The sequence below is a fragment of the Micropterus dolomieu genome, linkage group LG05, assembly GCF_021292245.1.
Source record: "Micropterus dolomieu isolate WLL.071019.BEF.003 ecotype Adirondacks linkage group LG05, ASM2129224v1, whole genome shotgun sequence".
NCBI lineage: Eukaryota > Metazoa > Chordata > Actinopteri > Centrarchiformes > Centrarchidae > Micropterus > Micropterus dolomieu.
In genome coordinates, this window is record NC_060154.1 from 31,696,708 (window position 1) to 31,703,838 (window position 7,131).

Sequence of the window (7,131 nt, forward strand, 5' to 3'; positions counted from 1 at the left end):
CTGCGTTCTTTCCCCTCTGCTCTTCCCCCTGTAAAACTAACAGCTGTACCTCCAGTCACCAGTCCATCAAGCTCCTGAAGTTTGTGGATGACACCACCCTCATTGGGCTCACCTCTGCGGGGGATGAGTCTGCCTACAGGTGGGAGATTGACCATCTGGTGAATCTGTCCGATTGCAGTGGGCTTCCTCAACAAGGCCCGGGTCCCTACTGTCACTGACTCCCCCCTCCGAAAACACACACACACACTCATACGGACTCCTGACACCACACTTTACAACAACTGTGCTTTATGCTCATGCTGTGAATTTTTGCTCTTACTTTTTTTTTTTTTATACTGTATATTTTTTCTATGGATTTTAGTGTGTACTGTAAGCACCAATTCATACCAAGGCAAATTCCTCATATGTGAAAATGTACCTGGCAATAAAACTGATTCTGATTCTGAGAAAGTTGGCAACTTCTGTGCACTGTGCGCCTCAGCATGCGCTGACCCCACTCTGTGATTTTCTGTGGCCTACCCCTTCGTGGCTGAGTTTCTGTTGTTCTCAATCACTTCCACATTGTTATAATACCACTAACAGTTGACCGGGAATACTTAGTAGTGAGGAAATGATAGTGGCAATCTATTACGGTATCATGCTTTAATTCACTGATGTTTCACAAATGTTTATAGAAGCAGTCTGCATGCCTAGGTGCTTAAATTTATACACGTGGCCATGGAAGTGATTGGAACACCTGATTTCAATGATTTGGAGGGGTGTCATAAAACTTTTGGCAATATATTGTATGTAAACTTTTAGATTTTAGGCTTTTTTGCCCAATTCGTTGAGGATTTTAACCAGTTATTGTGCAGCTGAGGAAGTAAATGAAGCCTTGAAAGTTGATGCAAAAACACATTTTAATGTTTGTAGCCGTGGAGTTTGGTTTTAACACTGGATTTGAACTACTTGTATTTCAATACCAACTAAAGAAATGGAGCTGTTATAAAACTTAAACACCAGTAGTGTACGTATTCCATACATATCATCTCTTTATACTATTAAAACAGTTCTGTGTATGCATTTGTTTTTCTCTGTTATTTTTCATCTTAGGAAAGAGGGAAAGGGACATGGACTTCCTTGAGGCGCTGAGGGATATGGACGATGCAGCTGATACTTGAGAGCCAGGCTGAGAAAAGGGCGATGAGGAGGCAAGAGTTCCTCGAGTCTGAGGCGGAAGACTCCAGACGGCTCCAGAGAAAGTTACAGGGCGGGGTTCTTTCTGTTCTTAGCCAACTTGCCCAGTTGTTGAGCCAAAGAAACAGCCACGCTGTCCCACCACTGGATTAAAGAGTGCCACATGCTAGCTATTATTTATACCTGTATTTGCACTAACAATTTTGGAGACAAAAATACTTTTGGAACCACATGTGTAGAGTGGCTGTTTATGTAAAACTGAAAACAATGAGAACACACACATATTGTCTAGCTTACTGCTGGAATATTTATTAAATCACAACAGATTGAATGAGGTATGTGTGTATACAGAGAATCTAGACAGTTTTTGTCTATGTATCTATTGCTGATTGTCCAAATCTATTAACTGTATACAGTACATCAAATGACAAACGGTAATCACAATTTTTGAAATGTTAAAATGCTTTCCCAATCAGTTCAGATACATTGTTACCAGTACATGCTGTCTAGCCCCTCGGCCTCTGCACTAAATGGCAGTGCCTCGTCAGGTTGGTGTAATGCAGAGACACCCCATTCTTCTCTGTACTCATCACCATTCATTTCACAAAGGTTATGTTGAACACAACATGCTATTACCATAGATTCAACTTTGTGTATCTTGCAGTTATTTCATTTTAAAAAACACCACCATCTTCTCTTCAGTCTGCGTAAAGCATTCTTCAACAACCACCCTGGCTCCGCTTGTTTTGTGGTTGTACACAGTTGCTGCTGTGTCAAATGGCCATTGTTTGCGAAAGGTTTCATCAGGCAACTTTGGCTGCGTAGGAAATAGTACCCCACATCATGTCCACAAATGTCCTTTGTTTTGTCAGGGAGCAGCAAACTCATGTCCACTAGTCCCCACAACCCTGGCAAGCGCAGTACTCTGGCATCATCAGGCTCCCTGGTGCTCCCGTAAAAGCATTCCAAAAGAGATCTCTTCCATCCACAACAGCCTGCGGGATGATCGAATGCCAGCCCTTGCAGTTGAAATACTCTGTGTAGTCTTCCTCTAGTACCGGATGTTTGTTCCATTAATTGCACCTGGGGTGGTGATGGTGCAGTGGATAAGACACATCCCTTTGGTGTGAGAGACCCACGTTCAAATCCACTGTGAGACACCATGTGTCCCTGAGCAAGACACTTAACCCCTGCTCCAGAGGTGTGTGACATACAGCAATTGTTTTTGGATAAAAGGGTCAGCTAAATGTAATGTAACCTACATACTGTGGCAACCCCCATTTGCACTCAAAATATGTCGCCATTTCCTTTAACCTTTCACTGTTTGGGCACTGAATTACTTCTGCCATGAGTACCTTCTCAGGGGAACAGTAATTGTGTACACAGCGAAACAGCGTAGTTATGCCAATTCCAAATAAATGAGTCTATATCTGTACTCTGAGTTGGTCGCAATCTTCCACAGTGCAATGGCGATTCTTTTTTGAACGGGTACACAACTTGATACACGACGCATTCTGTAGTACTCGCATATCTGAAACACACACAAAAGGTGCCACAAATAAGTTGATGTAGTACACAATAACATTATTCACAATTGTGAAAATTCACAATATTTACTTAAACTTAATACTTACAGTATGTACTACTCTTAACATTCTTCTTCTGTGTGCGTGATGGCATGACTCCCTCTCAGTCATCTCACAGTCAATCTCCGCAATAGCTTGTAAAATCCACTTGCTTGCTTTAAGTTGTGCATTTTGAATCGGCTTTGCTACTACTGCGCGTCTTTTTTCCTCCGTTGACTCAATACCACATTTGCAAACCATTAAATCACAATCAACAGCAGCATAACTTCAATCTCCTCCATGGTTACTGTCCTGTTGCTGTGTCGCATAAATAATGATGCCTGTCTGTCCTTCGCTTTGTATCACGTCAACAAAAGTCAAAGGACTAATTTGCCTAAAATTCGCAGGTCTATAGACCGGGGTGCAATCGCACATAACACTTGGCTACAGGAACCTTTTAGTTCCATGAAAAGTAGTTCCCGGGTACTTTTGGTGGAAATTCGGGTTTTCATTCAGTTTTGTTGCACCCAGGCCTGTAGTGTGCTTACGTGGTGCGGAGCAATACTAAAAACAACAAGAGAAAGTAAATGTCACACTCAGTTTGTATTATTTCATTCAAACTAAAATATACATTTAATTTCTGCGTACATTTACAAGCAAATCTGTCCGTTTCCTCCTCAGTAACCAGCGGTGTAAGCCACCTGCTGCTATGGCAATCTGTCTGAGCTTGCGCTCAAATGTCTGGTGTTCCTCTGCTCTGTGTCGCATGTGCTGCTGACAGGGGCACTGTCCTATGAGCCGACTGTAGCGTGAGCGTAAAAAGCAAGTGCAAGTTACCTGTGCCCCCAGGGTTGGGGGGGGTTACTTTAAAAATTTTATGCGGTACAATTACTAATTACTTATTTAAAAATGTAATCAGTAACATAATCCATTAAACGTACAACGTTATTATGTATCCAATGAAAAGATTTCTGGGATCGGGCTCCACTGACTTCTGTACAAAAACACTTTTCACTGATTTTGTTGAAACTGGATTATATTTTATGGAGAAATATTAGAAATATGGAAAAAAATATATATTCTAGTTTTCTCTCTGATGTCCTCCTGCTGCTCTGTCTCAACTCTGTGATTCACAAAGTTTCCTGATGGACAGATTTACTTGTTGCGGAAGTTAGTGAACAGCTAACTAGCTGCTGATATTACCTCAGTTAGCTGTGCAACCACTGCTCATGTTAGCATGCTCTGCCCGTACTGGGAGCTCGGAGCACCGGTAGAGTGTTTGTGTTTACCACAGACTGTATAAATGTGTTTACACCTTTACTTAATCACTGGAGGTTTTCAGGCCAGGGGCGGGGGGGGCCCAGCAGGGAGTGATGGCGGCATGCAGCGCCTGATTGTGAACCGCAACGGCACCGAGCAGGTGGCCAACGAAAATGTGCTCAACAGTCACAGAGCTTCTTGTTGGATAGCTTTACTTTTTGCTAAACCGCTAACTGTAGCCTTTCTGCCTATCTGTGGCTAGTTAGCTCGGTCGGTTGGCCGTGCTGCTAGCGGTTCTATTAGCTTACTCATCCCCGGGTGCCAAGAGCCAGACCCAGCAAGAAAACCACCTCAGTACTGTATTCCCAGTGGTCAAACTGGACTTTGTCGGTCTCGGAGGCTGTGCACACACTCGGCGCTACTGGAGACTTTAATCGCCAATCAATACCTGCGACACGTCCCTCCCCAGCTTTGTGTTTTTACAGAAACGCGTAACATAGACGTATACCATAGATTAAAAAAACATATATGGAGGCAAATAGTACTGCGTTTTCTGTTTCATGGAAACTTTCTGCCAAAAGTAATCCCTATGAGTAATCCCCGATTTTTCAAAATGTACCTGTAATCTCATTACTTTTGCTTACTTTTTTTTACGTAACACCATTACATATAATACGTTACTCCCCAACCCTGTGTGCCCCTGAATAGCCTTCCCCGCTAAACTTCTATGACCAGTAGTCAGGTGCAAAGGAAAGAGAAACAAACAGGTTCCTAAAGGCAACCCAATACATCGAACAACAAGCACACCGCTGCAAAACTCACTTAACCGTAGGATCGAAGGTAGTGCTGAATCACTAAAGGTGGCTGAGCGTGAGGGCTCCTCCCGGATGAGAAAGGTGAAAGGTCACCATGTGAGTCATTTTATTTAGGGCTATATTATTATTCATTCATTTACCTAATAGTTAGATTGGGCAAACCTTCACAAAATCGCCTTTCCAAAAAAATTTTGCTTTGACAAAAGGGCACCAAGGGTCTATGCAAATGTAGAGCATTTAGCATTTAGCCAGACCCAGCATGCACCTGTTGGTCACACAACAACTTGAGTGTGTTTGATTTGTCACTTAGCTTGCTTGGTGGGTGGTGTATTACATCAGTGATTAATTAAGGTAGATGCAACCTTGTTTTTAACTACTCCCGGCCGGGTGAGACTTCACTCCTGCAACCACCAGGTGAACAGACAGACAGGTAAACAGACACACCAGCTGTTTCTTCTCTGCTGCAGCTGCAGCACAAAAAAAGGAAATTAGCAGGTTATTACATTAAAAGTGTAATGTGTAATTTTAACAATAGTTTCATGTTTCAAAGGTGAACCTGATTAAATCATGTAGGATAAGCATGAAATTCAACAAATTAACATTTGTTAAATTCAGTCAATCATGTGAAGAACTTTCCTCGCGTGCCTGGAGTTAACTTGGAAAAGGTAAGATAAAATCTATTTTCATCCATCTAAATGCAAACAAAACGATGTGTATAAAGTCATCAGCAGACTGACCATCATTTTCATCAATATTTGGACATGCTTGTTTGTTATTTTTGTACTCCTTAATGTCATGCTGAGTATCATTCTCATGTTAGCTAACCTGACGATAGTTGGCTCGCAGTTAAAGTGTTTCTCTTCTCTAGGTGTCACACACATTATTTTATGTTGTTTGGCTTAAAGTGGTTAATTTTAGGCACGGACTATGTGGTTACGGTTAGTGGAAAGTCTGGTAAAACCTGCTAGGTGTTTGATGAATTACGGAAGATGCGTCGCTCTCAAAGCCCAGGTAAATGTGCTCACAGTGACCTCTAAAACATACCTGGAATCCGCTGAAAATATCGCCGTGAGTCGCTGTCAGTGCTCCGTAAAATGTGCTCACAATGTCCGCTAAAACATGCCTCTGACACCTGTTGTGCCGAATTCTGCCTGCCTGCCAAAAATTGCATGCATCTCGTGGGTGATAACGGTAATTTATGCTGAGAAAAGAGGTGGATGCAAATCTTGGCAGGTAGTCTACAAAATTTGATCTGCCGAATTATGCATCCACCTCTTTAGGTCCTTTTCAGATGCTATGCTGTGCTCATTGATCAAACGGCGTTAATCACCACATATATTTACTGAATGTCAAGGAATAGTACTTCTACTAGGCCTAAGTGTAGGCTATTGAAATATTAAAGACTCTAAACGTTCATAAAATATATACTTCGAATCATTTATCACCATTGATGAACCCCACAAAGAATATTATAGCGTTTAAAAGCAGCATTTGGAGGTGCATGCAATTCTCAGCAGGCAGGCAAAACACCTGTAACTCGCTCTGGTCCCGGACAGTCTGACTGGTCGACAGATAGTTCAGGGAACACACGGTGCACCTGAGTGTCTCTGTCACCATCAGGTAATACCCGTCGATGTCTAAGACCTTTCGAGCCCTCTTGTGGACACCATAGCCCGTCAGCTGCTTCCCAAAGCCGGGCAGCCGATGGGTGAAGAAGCTGTCGGGTGCCGGGGTCTGGTGGTAAATGAGGGCTGGGACAGGGGGCTCATACCACAGCTTTACATCTGACTGCAGTTTACCGGAGGGAAAGAGGGTGCTGGCAATCCACCTGTGGTCCTGCACAGGGATGGTCTTGCTCAGTTCCCCCGGCAACCAGATTGAAGCTGCAACCGCAGCAGCTGCTGAAGGAACTCCTCCAGACTCGTCCTGTTTAAAAGACAATAACAAATAAGAGTAAGTTTATAGCATAAATAAAGGCTATACTGAAGATGATTTACAACAGAGCCAGACCTTCGAATAGATGCTGTACTCACAGGGGCTACTGCAAGGCTGATGCTTACAGAAGGGCTTGGGGTTCTCACAGAGGATGGAGAAGGAAGAGGAGAAGGAGGAAGAGGAGAAGAGCTCGGTGTCCTCACAGAGGATGGTGCAGGGGTCGGTGTCCTCACAGAGGATGGTGCAGGGGTCGGTGTCCTCACAGGGGATGGTGCAGGGCTCGGGGTCCTCAAAGGGGATGGTGCAAGAAGAGGAGAAGAGCTCGGGGTCCTCACAGAGGATGGAGAAGGAAGAGGAGAAGAGCTCGGGGTCCTCACAGA